Here is a 22,510-nt window from a genome sequence, read left to right as displayed (position 1 = left end):
TGAACTCTAATTTTTTTCTTGATTGTTTTTCATTAATCTCTGTTAAATTTATCGGATAGAATTCTGAATATTTTCTTTGTGTTATCTTGAATTTCATTGAGTCTCCTTAACACAGTTATTTTGAATTCTCTGTCTGAACGGTCACATATCTTTGTTTCTCCAGGATTTGTCCCTGGTGCCTTCTTTAGCGCGTTTGGTGAGGGCATGATTTCCTGGATGGTCTTTTTGCGTGTGGATGTTCATCAGTGACTGCAAATTGAAGACTTGAGTATTTATTGTAGTCTTTGCAGTCTGGGCTTCTTTGTACCAATACCTCTTGGGAAGACTTGCCAGGTATCTAAATGGACTTTGGTAGTGTGATCTAAGTTTTTGGTCACTGCAGACATATCTGCATTAGTGGGCACCCCAGGTCCAGTAATGCAGTAGTTCTTGCAGACTCATAGAGGTAATGCCTTTCTGATCCTGGATAAGTTGTGGAAGAATTCTCTGGATTACCTGACAGAAACTCTTGTTCTGTTCCCTTGCTTTCTTCCAAATAGAGTCTCTCTCTCCATGGACAACTGTCTTGGGCTGGTAGAGGAATGACACATGCACCCATGTAGCTACCATCATTGCGTCTGTGCTGGGACAGACCTGAAGCCAGCAAAGCACTTGGTCTCACCCAAGGCCTCCATAACCACTACCTAGCTAATGCTTATGTTTTCCTAATGCCCTAGGGCTCCACAATTAGCAGATGGTGAAGCCAGACAGGTGAGTTTCTCCAGGTCTGGGCCAAGTCCAGACATGCCATCTGGGAACCAGGGACTGGAGTCAAAAACCTTAGAGATCTAACTGGTACTGTTTTCTACTGCAGCTAAGCTGGCACTCAAGCCACAAGACAATGTCCTTCACACTCTTGCCTCCTTCTTCCACAGTCAGACAAGTCTCTCCACATGCCACCACCACCAATAGCCCATGGGGAGTTCTGTAGGCTAACATTGATGTTCACTTAAGGCCCAAATGTTCTTCAATCAGCTTTTGGTGAATGCTGCCAGGCCCGAGACACAAACTTCGTATCAGTGGGCTGCCCTCTGAGCCAGAGCAGGTCCAAAATAGGCAGTGTTTTGCAATTCTAATTGTAAAGACGTTTCACCTCCCTGGTTATCTCTACTCTTAGGTATTTTATTATTTTGTAGGTATTGTGAATGCGATTGAGTTCTTGGCTGGGCTCTCAGCTTGAACATTATTTGTGTATAGAAATCCTATTAATTTTTGTACATTGATTTTGTATCCTGAAACATTACTGAAGTTGTTAGTAAGGTCTAACAGCCTTTGTGCAGAGACTATGATGTTTTCTAGCTATAGAATTATATCATCTGTGAAGAGAAATAGTTTGACTTCCTCTCTTCCTATTTAGAGTCCATTTATTTCTTTCCCTTGCCTGATTGTTCAGGTTAGCACTTCCAGTATTATGGTGAATAGAAGTGGTGAGAGTGGGCATTCTTGTTTTACTCCAATTCTTAGGGGGAAGGGGTCTAGCAATTGCCCATTCAGTATGATGTTGGCTGTGGGTTTGTCAGAGATGGCTCTTGTTACTTTGAGGTATGTTTCTTCCATGCCTAGTCTGTTGAGGGTTCTTAACACGAAGGAATACTGAATTTCATTGAAAGCCTTTTCTTCAACTATTGTCATCACCATGTGTTTTTGTAGTTCTGTTTATGTGATGATCACATGTATTGATTTGTATATGTTGAACCAAACTTGCATGTCAGGAATAAAGCCTACCTGATCATGGTAGACCAGCTTTCTGATGTGCTGGTTAATTTGATTTTGTTGAGGATTTTTGTGTCTATGTTAATCAGGGATATTGGCCTGGAGTTCTCTTTCATTGTTGCTGTGCCAGGTTTTGGTATCAGAAAGATGCTGGCCTCATAGAATGAATTAGGGAGAAGTCCTCCTCTATTTTTTGGAATAGTTTCAGTAGGATTGGTACCAGGTCTTTTAAATATGTCTGGTAGAATTTAGCTGTGAATCCTTCCAGTGGAAGGCTTTTTCTGGTTGATAGGTATTTTTTATTAGGGATTCAATTTGGGAAGTCTTTATTGGTCTGTTCAGGGTGTCAGTTTCTTTTTGGTTCAATCTTGAAAAGTTGTGTATTTCCAGGAATTCACGAATATGTTCTAGGTTTTCTAATTTGTGTACACAGAAGTGTTTGTAATAGTCTCTGGTAGTTTTTATGTATTTCTGTGGGGTTGTGGTAATGTCATCTTTGTCATTTCTGATTGTGTTCATGTGGATCTTTCCTCTGTTATTCATTTGTCTATCTAGCAGTCTATCAATCTTATTTATTCTTTCAAGAAACCAACTTTTGATTTCATTGATGTTTTGTATAGATTTTGTGTGTGTGTGAGATAGGGTCTCACTCTGTCACCCAGGCTGGAGTGCAGTGGCACAATCTTGGCTCACTGCAACCTTCACCTCCCAGGCTCCACCAATTCTTCCACTTCAGCCTCCCAAGTAGCTCAAACTACAGGCACTCACCATCACATTTGGTTAATTTTTGCATTTTTTTATACAGGTGAAGTTTCACCATGTTGCTCAGGCTGGAATCAAACCCCTGGGCTCAAGTGATCCACCTGTCTCGGCCTCCCAAAGTGCTGGGAATACAGGTGTGAACCTGTATGAATTTTTGCATCTCAATTTCATTCAATTTAGCAATGATTTTTGTTATTTTTCTTTGGCTACTTTTGAGGTTGGTTTGCTTTTTTTTTCTCTAGTTCCTCTAGGTGTGATGGTAGGTTGTTAACTTTAGATCTAAGTTCTCGATGTGGGTGTTTAGTGCTATAAACTTTCCTCTTAACTCTGTTTCAGAGGTGTCCCAGAAATTATGGTATGTTGTATCCCTGGTTTCATTAGTTTCAAATAATTTCTTGATTTCTGCCTCATTTACATTCGAGGCAGGTCATTAGAGAGCAGGTTGTTTAATTTCCATGTAATTTTATGAGTTTTGAGAGATCTTCTTTGTATTGATTTCTATTTTTGTTGCATTATGCTCCAAAAGTGTAGATGGAATAATTTTGGCTTTTTTAAAAAAAATTGTTGAGAATTGCCTTATGGCCAAGTGCATGGTTGATATTAGAGTATGTGTCATGTGCAGATGACACGAATATATACTCTGTTATTGGGTGGAGTATCCTGTAAATGCCTGTTAGGTACATTTGAACAGGTATCCAGTTTACATCCCAAATATCTTTGTTAGTTTTCTGCCTTTATGATATGTTTAACACTGTTTGTGGTGTGTTGAAGCCTTTCACTATAATTGTGTGGTTATCTTGATCTCTTCATATGTGTCCAAGAACTTGTTTTATGTATCTGGGTGCTCCAGTGTTGAATGAATATATATTTAGAAATGATTTTTTTTTTATTTTCCGAGGGGGAGTGTCTTCAGTAATTTTATTGTAACAGAGAAGCCAGGCTGCAATAAGTCTACATGATTAGAGCAGATAGTGATTCTTTCCAAAGGGTGTAGCTTGATCCCAGCTGGCAGCACATAAAGCCTAGAATATCCTATTTCCTGGTACTGCCCTGTGCCACCTGACTCATGATGTGAAATGAGTGACTGCACAACTACATTCAACAAAGAGAGTAGGTCCAACTGGGCAGAGACAACATCTCAACAGAAGACAAATAAACAATCCTTGAAGAGGATGCTGAGATAAAGTGCAGTTACCTACTCTCCACTATTCTTTGCTGAGAAAGGTGATGGTAAGGCATCAGCAGAAAATTATGTTCTTTATTTTTAAATAAATCCCAACAGGATGGGGTTGATGATCAATCAAGCAGTAGAATGGAATGAAAATCTACATTAGTTAAAAATCTTTGTGCATAAGGAAAAAAACGACGACAAGGGAGAAGAGAGAGCCTTCTCTTTTTCTTAAATAAGACAGAAAACAACATCTTTTATTTTCCTTGCTGTAATGTCAGCATACTGATTGGTTTTCATAAAATGCAATTTCTGCAATATGGTCTCTTGTTAAGGTTGCTCCATCATGGGAGGACAGACACAGTGCTGACTGTTCATGATAGAAGTAGGTCTTCTCTCAAAGCTTCCAATGTGTGCTATTTCTCATGAGGAACCCTGACACTGTATTACACTTCAGTTAAAGCTTCTGAAATATTGCAATGGCATAACTGACAGGTTTTTTGGTGTGATGACTTTCTTGCATGTATAAACTCTTTGAGAAAAGTTGGGAGATAAAAGGACGGGGGAGAGTTTGGTTTAGAGCCACAATGTTCCAGACACCAAACATGGATGCCTCTGCCCTATGTCACTACATGTTCTTTTCTGAGAAACATTCAATTGCTGAATGTTGTTACACAATGCAGCTGAAAGAAATGATCTACTCACCACCATCCACCTTCTGTCATCCTCTTTGTGAAGCTCCCAATAGCAGAGACTGAAGACAGAAAGGTTGTTTCTGTTTCCTTGCACCAGTGATATTACTTGGTGACCTGATGAAAGGCATGGGCAAGGTAGCCCATGTTGCTGAAGGTGACCCCTGCCACAGAGATGTGGCCATCTTCTACCATGTAGATGGAGAACTCATTGGTCAGCTGCTCCACCTGATCAGGCTTTAGCCCTGTGAAACAAAACATGCCAATTTTGTCAGTTATGTGTTGCCAGATGTGGGTAGAACCCTCCTTCTTTAGGTTGGAGACCAGCTGAGTCTGCATGCTAATGATGTGGTTGGCCATGCTTTTCACTTCTTGCAACCATTGTTTTTGCAAATTTCAGTGTTAAGAATGGTAGAAGCAATCTGGGCTCCATTGAGGGGAGGATTATAATACATGGGACAGATCAAGATCTTCAACTGCTGACTCTACATTTTTGGCTTCATCTGTATCTTTGCAAACCACAGTGAAGGCTCCCACACACTTGCCAGATAACTCCATGTTCTTGGCTTATGATTGGTAGAGACAAAAATTAATGCTCTTTGATGAAGTGGTGCACAGCCCAGGCATCCTTGTTACAATCATCACTAGCAAACCCTTGCTAGGCCATGTCAAAGAATGCAAAGAGATTATTTTTCTTCACCACTGTTGCTATTTCTTTCCACTGCTCTAGACGAGGTTCCACTCCCATAGGATTATGGGCACAGGCATGCAGAAAAACACTTTGCTCTGGTATTTTTGAAATGTCCTATATACGACCTGTGAAGTCAAACACCAAGTCTTGGGGTCGTAGTAACAATAAATTTGTAGCTGCATGCCAGCATCCCTGAAGATGGGTGTGTGATTTCCCCAGGATGGTTTGGACATCCTGGCTGAGCTTAAAAAATCTTTGCAGAAAACAGGCTCTGATCGTTAAGGTCGCAGTTCCAGAAATGGTATGCACAGTGAATAACTGGACATTTTTCAACACTTCACTATTCTCACCCAGGGCTAGTTCTGCAGATGCCATGCAAAATTCAGCCAGACCCCCAATGGGCAGGTATTCTTTGTCCAAATTTTTTGTGGCAATCTGGGCCTCTTCCTTGTTGCCATTAAGCAGCATGTAAGGCTTTCCATTATCATCCCAGTGGACACAAACTCCCAGATTCATCTTTTTGCTATCGGTGTCCCTCTTAAAGGCTTTGGTGACTCCCAGGATGGGATCTGGAAGTCCCATCTCCACATAGGTCCACCAGGACCTCTGGCAGAGGCTGTGGTGGTGAGGCCTGGATGGAAGGCAGTGGGGATCCTGGAGAGGACATGGCTGGAGTGCAGCAGGGCCATGCTGGACAGTAGGAGGGCAGTGGGCAGCCACAGGACAGAGTGGAGGGAGAGTGGGCCATATTTAGAATTGTTAAGTCTTGTTGAATTGAATGAATTGAACCTTTATCATCATGTATTGCTTTTCTTTTTTTTTTAATCATTGTTGGTTTAAAGTCTATTTGGTCTGAAATAAGAATAACAACCCCCACTCTCTTTTGCTTTCTGTTTTCCTGATAAACCTATCTCCATTCCCTTACATTGAACCTATGGGTGTCATTTCATATGAGATGGGTCTCTTGAAGACAGCATACAGTTGTGTCTAGCTTCTTTATCCGGCTTGATACTCTGTGCCTTTTAAGTTGGGCATTAAGCCACTGTAATTTCAAGGTTAGTCTGATATGTGAGAAATTGGTCCTGTTATCATGTTGTTAGTTGGTTGTCATGTAGACTTGATTGCATAGTTCCTCTACAGTGTCATTGGGATATGTACTTAAGTGTGTTTTTGTGGTGCCACATACTGGTATTCCATTTCCACATTTAGCACTCCCTTAAGAGCTTCTTCTTTCTTCTTCTTCTCCTACTCCTTCTTCTTCTTTTCTCCTTCTCCTTCTTCTTCTTTTCTCCTTCTCCTTCTTCTCCTCCTCCTCCTCCTTCTTCTTTCCTCCTCCTTCTCCTCTTCCTCTTCCTTTTCTTCTTCCTTTTCTTTTTTTGACAGAGTTTCACTCTTGTTGCCCAGGCAGGAGTGAAATGGCATGCTCTTGGCTCACCGCAACCTCTGCCCCTGTGATCAAGTGATTTTTCTGCCTCTGCCTCCCGAGTAGCTGGGATTATAGGCGTGCACCACCACACCTGGCTAATTTTGTATTTTTAGTAGAGACGGGGTTTCTCCATGTTGGTCAGGCTGGTTTCAAACTCCTGACCTCAGGTGATCCACCCACCTCAGCCTCCCAAAATGCTGGGATTACAGGCGTAAGCCACTGCACCCAGCCAAGGACTTCTTCGAAGGCAAGTTTTGTGGTACTGAATTCTCCTATCACTTGCTTGTATGAAAAGAATCTTATTTCTCCACTTATGAAGCTTAGTTTGGCAGGATATGAGATTCTTGGTAGAAATTTCTTTTCTTTAGTGATGCTTATAGGCCTCCAATGTCTTCTGGCTTGCAAGTCTCTGCTGAAAGACTCACTTAAGTTAGCTTAATGGGGTTCCCTTTGTACATGACCTGCCCCTTCTTTCTAGTTGCGTTTGTGATTTTTTTCTTTCATGTTAACTGGAGCATCTGATGACTATGTGTCTTAGGAATGGTCATCTCCTATAGTAATTTGCAAAGTTTTTTTTTTTTGCATTTTCCTAAATTTGCATTTCAATCTCTCCAATGAAGTTGGAAAAAATTTCATGGACCGTATCCTGAAATATGTTTTCCAAGTTGCTTGCTCTGTCTCCATCTCTTTCAAGAATGCAATATGTCATAGGTTTGGTCTCTTTACATAATCCCATATTTCTTGGAGGTTTCATTCATTTTTATTCTTTTTTTATTCTGACTGCACTGATTTGAAGGAGCAGCCTTTGAGCTCTGAGATTTTTTCCTCGGCTTGGTCTATTTTATTATTAGTGCTTCCAATTGCATTCTAAAATTTCTGTAGTGAGTTCTTTACTTCCTAAAATTGTTTGGTTCTTTCTTAAAATAGCTACATCATCTTTCAACTCCTGGACCATTTTACTGTGTTCCTTAGAATGGGTTTCAACCTTCTCCTCTATCTTGATGAGCTTCTTTGCCATCCAGATTCTGTATTGTATGTCTGTCATTTCAGTCATTTCAGTCTGGTTAAGAACCATTGCTGGAGAGCTAGTGTAGTCATTTGGAGGTAAGAAGACACTCGGTTTTTAGAGTTGCCAGAGTTCTAGCACTGGTTCTCTATCATCTGTGTGGCCTGATGTTTCTTTAATCTTCAAAGTTGCTGTGTTTTGGATGTGGCTTTTTATTTGTATATTCTTCCATACTCTTGAGGGTTTGAATGTGGTATAATTTGGTTTTAGTCTATTGGCTTCATTTCTAGATACTTTCATGGAGCCAAGGCTTAGCTCAGCACTTTTGGACTGCATACTCTTACCCTGAGGGACTGGGATCTGGCCTACAGCTTTTTTCTCTGCTTCCTTGAAGTTAAGCACCAGCTGCACTGGTGGGGCCAGGGTTTCCCAGTCCTGCAGCAACAACAGTCTGATGGAGTCTGTTGGCAAAAGAGCTCTGGCAGGACAGTGGTGAGCCCCCTTGCACATGTGCATCAGTAGGGTGGCAGGGGTCCTCACACATGTGCATGTCAGTGGGGCAGTGGTGGGTCTGCGCACATGTGTGTGACTGCAGGTCTGCCTGTATGCATGCACCAGAAGGGACAGTGGTGGGTGTGCCCAAACCGTCTCTCTTCTATGAATGTATTTAATTATATTTTCTTAGAGTTGACAAGAATCTTATCTATTCCTACTCTCTAATCAGTGCTTAAATCCTCTCTATAATATTTGTAACAACTAATTCATTTGCTGTTGCAAGATGTTCTAGACTACTTTCAGTAATTTTTAGTCATTCCATTTCTATTCTGTCTATTCCACCAGGCAGGGCATTCTGATTGAATGAAGCATATCTCTATGCATTTATAACAGTAAAAATATGCTTAACCAGGGATTTAAAAATTGAAAAGGCCCATTTATTTGGGTATAGGGAACAAAAAGAAAAGAAAATAGCAAAAATTACCCATCCCCCATTTTCTCATTTCTGAATCCAAGGAGAAATTCTCACAGCCTGAGAGTCCCTCTTCAGATAAAATATGACTGGTTAAAGATATAAAACCTCTTGTAGCAGGCCTTGGTTGATGCTGCAACAGTGTCTCACTCCCCCCACTGCCCAACCCAGTTTATATTACCTGACTTCTTATAAAGGAAGTAATGAGCAAGTTAAGCTGAGTCTCATAGCATCATCTGAAACGAAATATGCTTTTAAATAGTCCTATTCCGTGGCTGGTATTCAAAGTTTCTTCTATTCATACTGCATGTCTGTTCATGAGAACAAGAGCCAGATCTTAGCTGATCTTTTTCTCTTACATCTGTTACATCAGAAGTGGAGCAATACTAAGTGGTCTTAGTATTCCTAAGACCCAGTCAAAGGAGTAAGTGTCAAATTATTATAAGCTAATTTATTTTATCTGGCTAAACATAATATGATTTTATTTTTCTATTCCTGCATCTAAAGCTTCCTGGATGTGTAATCTTGAAAAAGTTATTTAATCTCTCTATGCATTAATTTTCTCATCTGTTAAATGAGAATAGTAATAGTGCACACTTTATAGGGTTGTTATAAATTAGATGAGTTTATGATAAACACTTAATGCCTGGAACAAAGTAAAGCCTCATTATGTGCCATTATTATTCCCAAAATTGATAAATTTAATAATATTCTGCATAGAAATATTCTGTGATTTTCTCATTATCAACCTCCAAAGTTACATAATTATAAACTAAACTTTAAAAAATATCACCAAGCAATTAACAATGAATAATCTGAAAAAGGAAATTAAAGAAACAATTCCATTTACAATAGCATCAACAATAATAAAATACTTAAGGATAAACCTAACCAAGGAGGCACAAGACATGTGCACTGAAAAATACCAAACATGGCTGAAAGAAAATAATGAAAACACAAATAAATGGAAACACATCCTGTGTTCATAGACTGGAAGACTTAATATTGTTAAGAAGCCACTACTACTCAAAGCAATCTACAGATTCAATGCAATCCTTATAAAAATCCCAACAGTAGTTTTTGCAGAAATAGAAAAATTCTTCCTAAAATTCATGTGGAATCTCAAGGGACCCTGAATAATCAAAGCCATTTTCGAGAAGAACAACAAATTTGGAAGCTTCACAGTTCCTGATTTCAAACCTTAATATAGGTTACAGTGATAAAAACACTGTAGTATTGGCATAAAGACAGAAAAATATACCAATGTAACACAATAGAAAGCCAAGAAATAAACTGTTACATATATGGTTAAACGATATTTGCCAGGGGTGCCAAGACCACTCAATGAGGAAAGGACAGTCTCCTCAACAAATGACATTAGGGAAACTGAATAACCACGTGCAGAAGAATAAAACTGGACCCTTATCTTACACCATATACAAAAATTAATTCAAAATGGATCAAAGACCTAACGACCCAAAATTATAAAATTCCTAAAAAAAACACTGGGGGAAAGTTTCATGACATTGAACTTGACAATGATTTCTTGGATATGTCACCAAAAGCATAGGAAATCAAAACAAAAATGGACAAATGGAAGTACATCATACTTAAAAACTTATGTATCAAAGGACATGATCCAAAGACTGAAAAGGCAACTTATAAAATGGGAGAAAATATTTACAAATAAAATATCAGATAAAAGGTTAATATTCAGAATCCATAAAAAATTCCTGCAACTCAGCAACAAAATGTGAAATACAAATGGGCAACTGACTTGAATAAACATTTCTCTAAAGATGATAAACAAATGACTAATAAGCATATGGAAAGATGTTCAACACCACTAATCATCAGAGAGATTCAAATTAGAACCAAAATGAAATATCACCTCACCTATTAAAATATCTACTATCAAAAGAAAAGCAGAAAATAACATGTATTGGTCAGGATGCAGAGAAATTGGAACCCCTGTGCACTGCTGGTAGGACTGTACACCAACAGTGGTACAAGCCTTACGGAAAACAGCATGAAAGTTCTGCCCAAAATCAAAAATAATACACCACATAATTTAGTAATCTCACTTTTGGGTGTATATACAAAAAAAATCAAAAGCAGAGTCTCAAAGACATATTTGTATACCTATGTTCATAGCAGTTTTATTCACAATAGCCAAGAAGTAGAAGCAACCCTAATTTCCACTTATAGACAAATGGATAAACAAAATGTCTTTGAATTAGTGAAGGTTATCCAGAGAAACAGAATAAATAGCATATAGACAGATAGATAGATAGATAGATAGATAGATAGATAGATAGATGATAGATAGATAGATAGATAGATAGATAGATAGATAGATAATAGATAGATATTTATTAGAAGGAATTCGCTCATGTGATTAGGAAGGCTGAGAAGTCCCATGATGCTTATACAGACGAGATAGGTAATATATATGAGTAAACTGGCTGAGTGGGAACTATTGAAACTGGTCAGTGCATATCTCCTCTAAATGGATGGAGAAATAGAGCTCCAATATCACCATAAAAGCTGAAAATTCTTATCCTTATATGGAATTTCTTGACTTTTAAATATTGGCAACTCATTGGAATAAAATAAAAACACTGTATGATTTACGTTCTAAAGCTCCTACATTCATTTATTCAATCATGTAATGAGTATTTCTTGATCACCTACCAGGTGCAACTCTAGGAGCTAAGGATACAGCAGTGAACAAGGAAGACTCTGTCCCTGTCTTCATAGCCCTTAAATTCTAAATATCAGAGACAAAGTCTTGGTATAGAACCTGACGAAATGCTGAGCAATACTGGGTGCCCAATCAGTACTCGAGCTTAATTAACTCAACAGCCTGAACTTTCTTACTCAATTATTACTCCCATAAAACATTTCTTGTTTGCTCAATTCATACCCCAGAAACATGGCAATGTACTCCTAAGTGCTTCCACTATAGCTTTTTCAATACACAGCAGTGAGAGTTACCTTTAAAAACATAAAGCAGATGACATCACTCCTCTGCTCAAAACCCTGTTATGGCTATCATCACACATACAGTAAAACTTGGAAATCTTTATATTTGCTTACAAGGCCTTTCACGATCAGATCTCCTGACTCTTCTCTGACCTCATCTCCTACTACTATCACACATGCAGTGGCATTTTTTACTATTCTTCAAAAACTCTAAGAACCCTCCTGCCTAGGACTTTTTTGCTTGCTGTTCTTTCTTCCTATAATTTTTTCACCCAGATTCTTGGCATGGCTTGTCCTTCTTGTCATTCATTTGTATGCTCAAATATCACCTTTTTTCCTCTTTAACAGCCTTGTTGAGTTATATGTACTATAAAGTTCACTAGCTTTAATAGTATAATTTAATAAGTTTTAGTAAATTTGAAGTTGTACAACTCTCATCACAATCCAATTTTATAACATTTCCATTACTTTAAAAAGATCCCTCATGCACATTTGCAGTCCTCCCTATTCTTACACACAGTACTAGTCAAACATTAATCTACCTTCTGTTCCTGTTCTGAACATTTCATATACATAGAATCATACAACATGTGGTTTCTTACATCTAGCTTCTTTCACTTAGCGTAATGTTTTAAGGTTCATCCTGCCCACTATTGAATATTATTCCATTGTACGGATATACTATATTTTGTTTAACCATCTGTCAGGTGATGAGCATTGAGAATTTTTCTGCTTCTTGGCTATTATGATTAATCCTGCTGTGAACATTCACATGTAAATATTTTTGTGGATATATATTTTCATTTCTCTTTAGTAGATATCAATATGTGGAATTGCTAGGGCACATGATAAATCAGTTTCGTCTTTTGGAGGAATTGTCAAACTCTTTTCCAAAGTGACTGGACTACTTTACGTTTCCACAAATAATGTTTGAAGGTACTGATTTCTCCACATTCACAACACTTATTTTTCATTTTTTCTATTATGGCTATCCTGGTGAGTATAAAGTGGCTTCTCATTGTGGTTTTGTTTGCATTTTCCTAATGACTAAGGATGTGAGGCTTTCTCTCATATGGTCATTTGAATATCTTCTTTGGAGAAATGTTTATTCAAATCCTTTGTCTATTTTTTTGTGAAGTATATCATTTTAATATACAGGATCAGGAATTATAATGACATGGGCTTTCTCACAGAGACCCAGCTTCTGTTGATCCTTTCCTTGTAGTAAGATGGTTTAAAGAAACAAACAAAACAAGTAAGATGTAGCTATTTTAATCTCTGGTTGGAGAAAAATATGTGCATTGCAGCACTATTCACAATAACAAAGGCGTGGAAACAACCCAAATTCCCATCAATGATAGACTGGATAATTTAATTGGGTTATCTGTCTTCTAATCACTGAGTTATAAGAGTCCTTTATATATTCTGGATCTCAGACTCTTACAAACAGTATGATTTGCAAATACGTTTTCCTATTCTATGGGTTATTTCACTTACTTGAGTTTCTTCTGGAGCACTAAAGTTTTTAATTTAGAAAAATATATATATATGCATATATATATACATATATATATAATTTGATTGTTTGTTTGTACTTTTGGTGTTCTATCTAAAAAGGCATTGCCTAACCCAAATAACAACATTTACATTTATGTTTTCTTTTAAGAATTTTATAGTTTTTGCTCTTTACATAATTATATGTATGGTATGAAGTAAGGGTCCAATTTTTACATGTGGGTATCACGTTATCTCAGCACCATTTGCTGAAAAGATGATTCTTTATCCCATTAAATTGTTTTGGCACCTTTAATGAAAATCAATTGGCCATAGACACATGGGATTATTTCTGGGCTCAATTCTATTCCATTTATCTATATGTCTATCCTTATGCAAGTACCACACTATCTATTAATATAGCTTGATAGTAAGTTTTGAAATTGGGAAACATGAATCCTCTAAATTCTTTACAAGTTTGTTTTGGATATTCTGGGTCCTTTGTATTCAAATATTTATTTTAGGGTCACCTTATCAATTTCTGCAAAAAAAAAATCCACCTGGGATTTTGAGGGATTGTGTTGAAGCTGTAGATCAGTTGGAAGAGAAATGCCACCTTAAAATTGAGTATTCTCATCCATGAACACAATAATCTCTTCTTAGAAGGTTCCTCTGACTACTTTATTTACAATAGCTCAATGGGGCATCCTCACTTCCTGTCATTTTGTATCCCTGTACCCGGCTTTAATTTGCCTTGCAGCACTTACCACTACCTAACATTATTTGTTTCTCTGAATACTTTGCTATATACTCCTCGAGAATGTGAGCTCCAAGATGTCAGGCAGGAACCTCATCTTGTTCACTACTGTACCTGTAGTGTGATGTTTGATACACACTCGAACAACTACCTTATCTATGGAATGAATATCTAAGCCCTTAAAGTCAAGAGTACTAGAAAATGTAATCTTTGATGATGATTAGGGCACTGAACTCAGACTCACGTGGGTTTGAAATCTGACTTCACCACTTAGTTGTTATGTGAGTTTGAGCAAATCACAATCTCTATGCACCTCAGTTTTCTCATACAAAATATGGGGATATTAATAATGTCCACGTCATAAGTTCAACTGAGATAATGGCATTAATGCATTTATCACAGGGCCTGGCCCACAATAAATAATCTTTAGGTATTTGTGATGTGTTATAGAGGACATAAGTAAATATTAGCAGTCATAGTACCAGTGTCATCTTTAATCCCTGTGGGAGGCTGAATGAGGACCTCCCCCAAAGAAGCCCACATTCTAATCCCTGGAATCTATGAATATGCTACCTTACATGTCCAAAGGAATTTTACAGATGTGATTAAGAAAGGTGAAATTGCCAAATTATCCTAGATTACCCAAGTGGGTCCACTGTAATCACAAGAGTCCTTGTAAGAGGAAGGCAAGAGTCAGAGAAGATGTGACAACAGAGAGGTGGAAGTGATGCAGCCTTGTGCCAAGGAACATGAGTAGCCTCTGGAAGCTAGAAGAGGCAAGGAAACAAATTATTCCCTAGAGCCATCAGAAAGAATGCAGTATCCAACACTTTGATTTTAGGCGTTCTGACCTTCAGAACTATTAGATAATAAATGTGTTGTTTTAATCCACTAAGTTTGTGGTAACTTGTTACGGCAACAATAGGAAATTAATATAGTCCTTTTTAATGTTTTCTAAATAAATGAATAAGTGATTGGAGTCTGTTATTAAAAAGTATTTCTCTCTTCAACGTTTGCTGTAGGCTCTGTTCGTAGGCAATATATGGTCTCCAGTCACCTCCTCACTTTGCTCTAAAAATTGTCCATTACACATCTTAATCGTCAATTATTCCCGTTTGAGAAATGAATAAAGGCAGTAAAAATTGCAACAATGACAAAAAAGTATTTTTCCCTCCAAGAAATAGCTTACCAAATTATAGCAGGGAATGTCCTTGATATAAATGGATGGACTAACTGTTATCTTACTCAGCCAGGGTATAAACAAGAACTAAATAACCACTTGAGGCTCCCTCAGAAACACAACTCTGAAGCCGTGATTTTCAGCCGCAGCTGTGCATCTGAGTCACCTGGGGCAATTAAGAACAATCCCAGTGTCCAAAGTGTAACCTACACCAATTACATCAGAATGTCTAAGGATTGGGACCCAGTTATCACTATTTTTAATCCATCCCCCTCCAAGGTGTTTCCAAAGAGCAGCCAAGATTGAGAAAACCACTGTTCCTATATATATATATATTTTTTTTTTTTTTTTTACCAGATCTTTTAAGGTCCGTAAGCAGTCCTCACCCCCTCCAAAGCCATAAGATATGTCCACATAATTAGCCACCAAGACTTGGAACTTCTTGAAGCCTCCTTCACTAGCCAAGAAACAAAAAATAATTCTCCCAATCAGAATTTATCTCTCTTGCTCTCTTCATTCTTTCTCTCTCCTGGAGCTTTGCGTATCCCCATAGACCTATCACAATCTCTTTTTTTTTCTTTCTTTCTTTTTTTTTTTTTTTTTTGAGACAGAGTTTTGCTTTTATGTTGCCCAGGCTGGAGTGCAATGGCATGGTCTCAGCTCACTGCAACCTCCACCTCCCGGGTTCAAGCGATTCTCCTGCCTCAGCCTCCCAAGTAGCTGGGATGACAGGCGCCCCCCACCACACCTGGCAAATTTTTGTATTTTTAGTAGAGACGGGGTTTCACCATGTTGGCCAGGCTGGTCTCAAACTCCTGACCTTAGGTGATCCACCCACCTCAGCCTTCCAAACTGCTGGGATTACAGGCGTGAGCTACCGTGCCCAGAGCCCACAATCTCTTACATACAACAAGCCTTCAATACATATTTACTGAATTGACCCAGCAGTACTTATTGCCATTTTGGTCTCCATGACTTTCTGTGAGTGTTACAGGAAAAGACTTTCTGGAAACTCTATGAACTCCCAACTCACTTCTATGGCAGATAACCTTGAACTATCACTGCAGGACAAATGATAGACCTCTGGAAAGAAGGAAAGTAAAGGCCAATGGCAGTGTCATAACATGACACCAACTGATGGTACTTATTGGTAAGTATATTTTAAATATAAACTAGTGCAATTTAATTCAGCTCAGTAAGTATTAAGTGCCTACCTTATGCAAGATTTTCTGTTAGTCTTTGTGGGAGACACATACACAATATCTCTACCCTCAAGTTACTTTCAGTCTAGCAGGAAGAGATTAGGCAAGTATATTTATAATTGTAAGAAACAGAAAAACAGGAAAAGTGCCATAAGAGAGGTTCAAAGTATCACCAGGGCATGAAGAAAAGTTTGGAGATAATCCTTACAGAATTAGTAGGATTTTTCCAGGGGCTTGCCTAGACAGGGTGATACTGGTGGAGGATTAATAACTATCACTTAGTGTTACTGTGCAAAGAGCGTTCATGCATAAGCTCATTTAATCCTCATAACAGCCCCCAATGATTTAAGTTCATTATCATCACCTTTCCTTTAGAGAGGAGGAGACTGAGATTCTGAAATGTTGAGCAACTTGCTTAAGGTTATGCACAGAAAATGAGTGGTAGAAGTAATACTTGAATCCGGGTCTGTTTTACTCTAGAGGCTTTGCTTTTAACTACTACATAATGCTGCTTTCCCTGATACTCTAACTGAGCCTCTAACTACTCATACTGCTGTTGGCCACTCTGAAATCTCCCGCTCTCTGCAGGACTAACTCATGACAACCAGCTCTTCTTCTTGGTGAAACATTACACCTCTCTATTAGATGTGCCACATGTTCATCTGTTCAAACTCTCAGCTGAGGATATCCTCATGCAGGTGGCCAGACTTTGGAAGGCAGTGTTCCAGAGGAACACTGCAGAAGGACATAATGACTATTCATAAAGAGCCAAAATACTTCAGTTCCAAAATTAAGGTAGATATGTAAGCTACATTACTTAGGTAGAGAAACTAATGGTTTTAAATCATGCTTTAATACTCCAGTTTGGAGACAGTTGTCATTTTATAATAATAATTGGCATATTATACTACTACTCAAACTTTAATACAGCATTTTTCAAACATTGCTTACTTCCTGGTAATAAAGTTAACTTTTCCCATATTCACCTTAAACATATGGGTCCCAGAGCATTTGTCCCGGGAGAGTCCTGCAGGCATCAAAAGCTAAAGCTTCTTGTTTTCTTTTCTTTTCTTTTCTTTTCTTTTCTTTTTTTGAAACGGAGTCTCGCTCTGTCGCCAGAATGGAGTGCAGTGGCGCAATCTTGGCTCACTGCAACCCCTGCCTCCCGGGTTTAAGCGATTCTCCTGCCTTAGCCTCCCGAGTAGCTGGGACTACAGGCGCCCACCACCATGCCCAGCTAATTTTTGTATTTTTAGTAGAGACAGGGTTTCACCATGTTGGCCAGGATGTTCGTGATTTCTTGACCTTGTGATCCACCCCCTCGGCCTCCCAAAGTGCTGGGATTACAGGCGTGAGCCACCATGCCCGGTGCTTCTTGTTTTCTTGTCTGTGAGCTAAACCAAATAAACCAAATAAGTGCTCCAGAAACCTACCCCTTCCCAATTATTATCAACAGAGCATCCTCTACGAAAGTTGTATAACTTGACTAATTCTTTTAAAAGCATCACACACACACACACACACACACACACACATACACAGCATATGAAAACTGCCCACCAACTTGAGGCAAAACACATAGGTTTACCAAGGTCAAAAACAGTAAAGCCCTAGAGAAGTCTGCATTTGTAACAACTGTCCATGGGGCTTGGGAAAATGAGAAGTTGATTCATCAATAAAATACACTAACAAAGATTGGTTAATTTGAGTCGTAAACCATAATGTTTGCTTAAGCCTAATTTCAATGTCTTGATGTATTTGCCTTGCCCTGTAAAGCAAGAGTTACTCTAGCCTGACTAAAAGACATTCATCTAAGACTAGTATCATAGAAGATAATTTATTTGAGAGTTCAAACGCTGGACACACGAAAAAAGGGAACTGTCTAAAAGGACTTTTCCATTGATGATCTATTTAAAAATGCCATTGCCACAACTGAATAATTACTGCTAGAATAACAGCTAATGCCTGTGGAGTGCTTACTAAGTACTAGTATTTTACATGTAAGAACTCATTTTATAGATGTGGAAACTGACACATTGGGAAGTTTAGTAAGTCACATGACAGTGGAAGAGTAAGAGCTAGGACTCAACCTCATAACTGTGTGGTTTCAAAGTCTGATCTTATAACGACTACACTAAATTGTCTCCCACTATATTGCAAGAGTAGTGATGGTATGATCTAACGGGCTCCAAAAACCTGTTGGTGATGTCTTGGTGGCCTTAAATGCTATGGGGTAGAACAGATTATAAAGAAATATTAAACAATAATCTGTAGACATGACTGCATCATCTATGGTGACTTTCACAAGTTGAAAAGATCCTCAGTTGCTATATGCTATATATGGTATGATATGTAACAACTGTTTTAAAGTATCTTTCTGCAATTGTAAGAACTTCTTAATTGGGAATAAATCAGGTCTGAGACATTCCAGGTAAAATGATCTTCTACAACAGGAGTGGGCAAACTATAAACTTGGCCAATTCCAGCTCTGTAGCTAGTTTCAGAAATAAAGTACTATTGGAACACAGCTGTGCCTATTTGTCTATGTATGATATACAACTCTTCACTTTAAAAGGGCAGAGTTGCATTGTTGCAATAGAGACCATATGGCCTGCAAAGCCTAAAGTTTTATTGGTCATTTACAGAAAAACTTTGCTGACTTGTCTTCTACATTAACAACTTCTAGTGTGAGTGTAAAGAGTCGAGAATGTTAATCAGCTAATTACTGGTATTCCTTAAAAAGAAAATGAACTAGTTAAAAAATAAACCTGTTTGCAAGCACACTATCTTATTTGCTGGCATATGAGCTATACTTCCCAACTTCCAGCACCAAAAATGTATGCAAATATTTTCAACATCTAATACAACCATATACTGAGTAAAATACATAAAATAATGGACTGAGTTATTGGCACAAATAATTTCTCTGCATCTAATTGTACCTCTAGCAAAACTGTACACTGTATTTTCATGAGAAAAAGTTATCCTTCTAGAAACTGTTTAAATACACTTAATGCTTTTTTAAAAGAGGAAATGTTTTTTAAAATATTGGGGCATGACTTATACACACATAAGAATCTTCTACATTATAATATAAAGCATTTATTTTGCAAGGCTTCTTAGAGCTCAACAGAAAGTCATGAGGGGTTAGACTTAGGCACAAAACTCAAAGAAAAAGATTGATTTGATTCTGCTCTGATCCCCAACACTCAAGGAGTCTACTGCATTTTTTTTTATTACTATACTTTAAGTTTAGGGTACATGTGCACAATGTGCAGGTTAGTTACATATGTATGCATGTGCCATGCTGGTGTGCTGCACCCATTAACTCGTCATTTAGCATTAGGTTTATCTCCTAATGCTATCCCTCCCCCCTCCCTCCACCCCACAACAGTCCCCAGAGTGTGATGTTCCCCTTCTTGTGTCCATGTGTTCTCATTGTTCAATTCCCACCTATGAGTGAGAATATGCGGTGTTTGTTTTTTTGTTCTTGAGATAGTTTACTGAGAATGATGATTTCCAATTTCATCCATGTTCCTACAAAGGACATGAACTCATCCTTTTTTATGGCTGCATAGTATTCCATGGTGTATATGTGCCACATTTTCTTAATCCAGTCTATCATTGTTGGACATTTGGGTTGGTTCCAAGTCTTTGCTATTGTGAATAGTGCTGCAATAAACATATGTGTGCATGTGTCTTTATAGCAGCATGATTTATAGTCCTTTCGGTATATACTCAGTAATGGGATGGCTGGGTCAAATGGTACTTCTAGTTCTAGATCCCTGAGGAATCACAACACTGACTTCCACAATGGTTGAACTAGTTCACAGTCCCACCAACAGTGTAAAAGTGTTCCTATTTCTCCACATCCTCTCCAGCACCTGCTGTTTCCTGACTTTTTAACGATCGCCATTCTAAGTGGTGTGAGATGGTATCTCATTGTGGTTTTGATTTGCATTTCTCTGATGGCCAGTGATGGTCAGCATTTTTTCATGTGTTTTTTGGCTGCATAAATGTCTTCTTTTGAGAAGTGTCTGTTCATGTACTTCGCCCACTTTTTGATGGGGTTGTGTGGTTTTTCTTGTAAATTTGTTTGAGTTCATTGTAGATTCTGGATATTAGCCCTTTGTCAGATGAGTAGGTTGCGAAAATTTTCTCCCATTTTGTAGGTTGCCTGTTCACTCTGATGGTAGTTTCCTTTGCTGTGCAGAAGCTCTTGAGTTTAATTAGATCCCATTCGTCAATTTTGGCTTCTGTTACCATTGCTTTTGGTGTTTTAGACATGAAGTCCTTGCCCATGCCTATGTCCTGAATGGTAATGCCTAGGTTTTCTTCTAGGGTTTTTATGGTTTTAGGTCTAACATTTAAGTCGATACTCCATCTTGATTTAACTTTTGTATAAGGTGTAAGGAAGGGATCCAGTTTCAGCTTTCTACATATGGCTAGCCAGTTTTCCCAGCACCATTTATTAAATAGGTAATCCTTTCCCCATTTCTTGTTTTTCTCAGGTTTGTCAAAGATCAGATAGTTGTAGGTAAGCGGCGTTATTTCTGAGGGCTCTGTTCTATTCCATTGATCTACATCTCTGTTTTGGTACCAGTACCATGCTGTTTTGGTTACTGTAGCCTTGTAGTATAGTTTGAAGTCAGGTAGCGTGATGCTTCCAGCTTTGTTCTTTTGGCTTAGGATTGACTTGGCGATGTGGGCTCTTTTTTGGCTCCATATGAATTTTAAAGTAGTTTTTTTCCAATTCTGTAAAGAAAGTAATTGGTAGCTTGATGGGGGTGGCATTGAATCTATAAATTACCTTGGGCAGTATGGCCATTTTCATGATATTGATTCTTCCTATGCATGAGCATGGAATGTTCTTCCATTTGTTTGTATCCTCTTTTATCTCATTGAGCAGTGGTTTGTAGTTCTCCTTGAAGAGGTCCTTCACATCCCTTGTAAGTTGGATTCCTAGGTATTTTATTCTCTTTGAAGCAATTGTGAATGGGAGTTCACTCATGATTTGGCTCTCTGTCTGTTACTGGTGTATAAGAATACTTGTGATTTTTGTACATTGATTTTGTATCCTGAGACTTTGCTGAAGTTGTTTATCAGCTTAAGGAGATTTTGGGCTGAGACAATGGGGTTTTCTAGATATACAATCATGTCATCTACAAACAGGGACAATTTGACTTCCTCTTTTCCTAATTGAATACCTTTTATTTCCTTCTCCTGCCTAATTGTCCTGGCCAGAACTTCCAACACTATGTTGAATAGGAGTGGTGAGAGAGAGCATCCCTGTCTTGTGCCAGTTTTCAAAGGGAATGCTTCCAGTTTTTGCCCATTCAGTATGATATTGGCTGTGGGTTTGTCATAGATACCTCTTATTATTTTGAGATACGACCTACAAAGAGACTTAGACTACCACACAACAATAATGGGAGACTTTAACACCCCACTGTCAACATTAGACAGATCAATGAGACAGAACGTTAACAAGGATACCCAGAAATTGAACTCAGCTCTGCACCAAGTGGACCTAATAGGCATCTACAGAACTCTCCACCCCAAATCAACAGAATATACATTTTTTTCAGCACCACACCACATCTATTCCAAAATTGACCACATAGTTGGAAGTAAAGCTCTCCTCACCAAATGTAAAAGAACAGAAATTTTAACAAACTGTCTCTCAGACCACAGTGCAATCAAACTAGAACTCAGGATTAAGAAACTCACTCAAAACCACTCAACTACATGGAAACTGAACAACTTGCTCCTGAATGACTACTGGGTACATAACGAAATGAAGGCAGAAATAAAGATGTTCTTTGAAACCAATGAGAACAAAGACACAACATACCAGAATCTCTGGGACACATACAAAGCAGTGTGTAGAGGGAAATTTATAGCACTAAATGCCCATAAGAGAAAGCAGGAAAGATCCAAAATTGACACCCTAACATCACAATTAAAAGAACTAGAAAAGCAAGAGCAAACACATTCAAAAGCTAGCAGAAGGCAAGAAATAACTAAGATCACAGCAGAACTGAAGGAAATAGAGACACAAAAAACCCTTCAAAAAATTAATGAATACAGGAGCTGGTTTTTGGAAAGGATCAACAAAATTGATAGACCACTAGCAAGACTAATAAAGAAGAAAAGAGAGAAGAATCAAATAGACGCAATAAAAAATGATAAAGGGGATATCACCACCGATCCCACAGAAATACAAACTACCATCAGGGAATATATAAACACCTCTACGCAAATAAACTAGAAAATCTAGAAGAAATGGATAAATTCCTCGACACATACACCCTGCCAAGACTAAACCAGGAAGAAGTTGAATCTCTCAATAGACCAATAACAGGCTCTGAAATTGTGGCAATAATCAATAGCTTACCAACCAAAAAGAGTCCAGGACCAGATGGATT

The 22,510-nt window shown here is 38.3% G+C and overlaps 1 long non-coding RNA gene and 1 pseudogene across 3 annotated transcripts in view; both read right to left on the bottom strand.

Moving 5' to 3' along the window:
- The window catches only part of LOC134729826 (uncharacterized), a 298,887-nt gene that overhangs the window by 239,886 nt on the left and 36,491 nt on the right, over positions 1–22,510 (bottom strand). The window lies entirely within an intron of this gene.
- LOC129395421 (aspartate aminotransferase, mitochondrial-like) lies at positions 41–9,198 on the bottom strand (annotated as a pseudogene).

This window comes from Pan paniscus, chromosome X (assembly GCF_029289425.2).
Source record: "Pan paniscus chromosome X, NHGRI_mPanPan1-v2.0_pri, whole genome shotgun sequence".
Classification (NCBI taxonomy): Eukaryota; Metazoa; Chordata; class Mammalia; order Primates; family Hominidae; genus Pan; species Pan paniscus.
Note: the sequence above shows the minus strand (reverse complement) of the source record. Positions and strands in the feature narration are given on the sequence as shown.